The following is a 3,452-nucleotide window of genomic DNA, read 5'->3' as shown; positions in this document are numbered from 1 at the left end:
TGAGCTGCATTCAGAATAACATTCATTGTGGAAGTCCATTTTGTGTCTCTTATGTGGTGGTTCCACATCATCTCTCTGGGGCATAGTCTTTGATGTTGACGGTTGGTTTATGTTCTTCAAACCTGCCCAAAAGGGGAAGAATATTAGTGTAGGATATATGCTTTTATGCCTATGTAGATGAATTCATTCTCTCAACCTACTGTAAGCTGGCGATATAGCTATATCAAAGGTAAAGTATAACTTCAAAACAGCGACGTCTCAAGTATCGAAGAGACATCCTCCTTTTTTCCTTGGGGAGCCTGGGTTCATTAAAGTCCCCTTAGAATTGAAACATTTGTGCTATAGGTGTAATATAATTTATATCTTATGAACATTTTGGTATTGTTTACAATTAGAAAAGTGAAATCTTCTCACATTTGAAACTTCGTGGCCTCAGGAGCTCAAGGCTCCCTGCCCTGCCCTGCCAGTATTATAGGGGGAGTCCTATAATAACGGTTGAATAAAATTTATAAACTGACAGATAAATCAAGGGATTTGTTAACAAATTTGGAATCAACTGAGAAAGGTGTAGATGTTAGGGAAAGGAATTATGAATATTTTAACTGGATTCGAGTTTGATTCGATCGGTTACCGTTTACAGTTAATTTCCCGTTTTTGCAAACAACTATACAAGGATATATTCGAACGCATTAATTATATTCGAACACATATTCGAATCCCTTTAAGGATTCCGTGCTCCGACGGAACACGGAACGGTGAATTGACGACTTTGGTTCCGTGAATGTCTTGCCGCCGAAATTCAAAATTTGTTGTGATACTTTTGGTAGCCATTTGCTAATTTTCGAGTTTATGTCTAAACTTCTCGATTTTTCGGATTAATCAAGTATTATCATCTTTTATAAGAATAGGAAATTTTTATTCTTGGCATTTGGATGCTGGTAAAACATTCAACTCACTTGTTGGATTCAATTGCTTATGGAGAACAGAATCTTACTGATTTGAATTTTGGCTTCTTGGGACAAAAGTAAACCTATAGGCCACACGACACTACAGGCGAGTTGATATTTATCAACGAGACAACTCATATATTCAGAGAATGAGCTTGATCATTCTGTCCAGACTCCAGACGTATCGTCCCGGACATCACTTCCAGTGAACCGTTTCCATCTAATATGAATTGTTTCATTTTAGGCTTTCTTTCATCTGAATACCGCTTCCTCGTGTTAGTATTGCTATAAGACTAGACATCCTTGCATGAATGCCTAATACAGTAGTAGCAGTAGTTAGTAGTTAACCGCTGTTGTACCGATCACAATTGTTGTACGGACAGAGCACTGCAGACCTAAGTTTGTAACTCTAAAACCATTCTTGTTCTGCAAGCCACCTTGAGGGAGACACACACACACACATATAAGCTCAGTTATTAAGATAGGGACAAATAACTTATCAGAGACTAGATTTTTGATGCTTGATCTATTATCTCAACAAAGATTTATGTTCTTCAAACCTGCCCAAAAGGGGAAGAATATTAGTGTAGGATATATGCTTTTATGCCTATGTAGATGAATTCATTCTCTCGACCTACTGTAAGCTGGCGATATAGCTATAAAGGGTGTGTTGGTGAGGAAACTTTTTTGCAGTTTGAGTCGAACTGCAGTTCATCGAGCAATACATGAAGTATCAATTCGAATAGTTGAAGTGATGGGTGCAGAATGTATAGTATTCCCTCAGAATATTCGGGAAAGGAATGTATTGAAAATGGCTTTCATGGAGAAATGGAGAGGACAATTTGCTGTAGAAGGAATGAGGGTTAGAGATAGAATTGTCTAGCAGTATTACCTGTGTTGTAATTTGTAGGAAATCGAACTGTAAACTCTACTGAACCAGGTTTTAATCATGAATATACAAACGATACATTTTATATGTATTAACAATGACATTAAAACTCATTCAATCAACAACGATTTCCAAAGAATCATAAAAACAAGATCAATCGAAATGAAGTGAACATGGATAACTTCAACACTCCCACTCTTTGTTCACTTCGAAGACGTTACCCACAGACCTTGTCGATTTGTTGAAAATTTTTCTCGTGGTAAGGGTTTGGTTAAAATATCTGCCAACTGGTTTTCTGATTGGGTGTAAACAACAGTGATATTTTTTTCGTTTGTGATGATCATTATAGCTCATCAAGTTTATAGCACTTCTATTATCAACAAAAAGTTCCGTTGGATTTGAAACGTCAACATCAATTTCTTTAAGCAACCTTCTCAACCATATTATTTCTCGTGCGGCATCCCAAGCTGCAATATATTCAGATTCTGTCGTGGATGTTGCAACACTTTTGTCGTTGAGATGTCCATGTAACTGGACAACCTGATAATAAAGTAACATAGCCAGTTGTTGAATATCTAGTATCGATGTCTCCTGCAAAATCTGCATCTGAATACGCTTTTAAATATTCGTTGCTCCCACCATTGTATAGAATTCCATAACTTTTAGTACCCTTTAGGTATCTGAAAATACGTTTGACTGCTTTCCAGTGCTGCTTTCCTGGATTTTCCAAATATCTGCTAACTCTGCTCACTGAGAATGATATATCTGGACGAGTGACAACCGCTAAAAACATGCTTCTCTGTACGGAATATTTTTCATATATTATTTTTCTTCCTCGTTTTGGGGGCTTTGAGCTGCATTCAGAATAACATTCATTGTGGAAGTCCATTTTGTGTCTCTTATGTGGTGGTTCCACATCATCTCTCTGGGACATAGTCTTTGATGTTGACGGTTGGTTGATGTTCTTCAAACCTGCCCAAAAGGGAAGAATATTAGTGTAGGATATATGCTTTTATGCCTATGTAGATGAATTCATTCTCTCAACCTACTGTAAGCTGGCGATATAGCTATATCAAAGGTAAAGTATAACTTCAAAACAGCGACGTCTCAAGTATCGAAGAGACATCCTCCTTTTTTCCTTGGGGAGCCTGGGTTCATTAAAGTCGCCTTAGAATTGAAACATTTGTGCTATAGGTGTAATATAATTTATATCTTATGAACATTTTGGTATTGTTTACAATTAGAAAAGTGAAATCTTCTCACATTTGAAACTTTGTGGCCTCAGGAGCTCAAGGCTCCCTGCCCTGCCAGTATTATAGGGGGAGTCCTCTAATAACGGTTGAATAAAATTTATAAACTGACAGATAAATCAAGGGATTTGTTAACAAATTTGGAATCAACTGAGAAAGGTGTAGATGTTAGGGAAAGGAATTATGAATATTTTAACTGGATTCGAGTTTGATTCGATCGGTTACCGTTTAGAGTTAATTTCCCTTTTTTGTTTCGTATGCTATATAAGCTCCAGGGTTGATCAAGCGGGTGGCGCTCTACCCTCCATCTTATCCACGCCCTTCTTCACTGTTAAACAGCTGGCGGCCTACCCTGGGAGCTATGAT

At 37.5% G+C, this 3,452-nt stretch overlaps 1 long non-coding RNA gene across 1 annotated transcript; it reads right to left on the bottom strand.

The window, feature by feature from the left end:
- Positions 1 to 1,871: 1,871 nt before the first annotated feature.
- Positions 1,872 to 3,093, bottom strand: LOC141487507 (uncharacterized). Its single transcript, XR_012468417.1, has 2 exons — positions 2,886 to 3,093; positions 1,872 to 2,808 (listed from the first exon to the last, which is right to left on the bottom strand). It is a non-coding gene; the product is annotated as an uncharacterized lncRNA (long non-coding RNA).
- Positions 3,094 to 3,452: the final 359 nt, after the last annotated feature.

Source organism: Leptinotarsa decemlineata, unplaced genomic scaffold (assembly GCF_025532065.1).
Source record: "Leptinotarsa decemlineata unplaced genomic scaffold, Ldec_3_MD MMD2_P_RNA_scaffold_3, whole genome shotgun sequence".
Classification (NCBI taxonomy): Eukaryota; Metazoa; Arthropoda; class Insecta; order Coleoptera; family Chrysomelidae; genus Leptinotarsa; species Leptinotarsa decemlineata.
The sequence above is the reverse complement of the archived record's forward strand: the minus strand, read 5'-3'. Positions and strand labels throughout refer to the sequence as shown.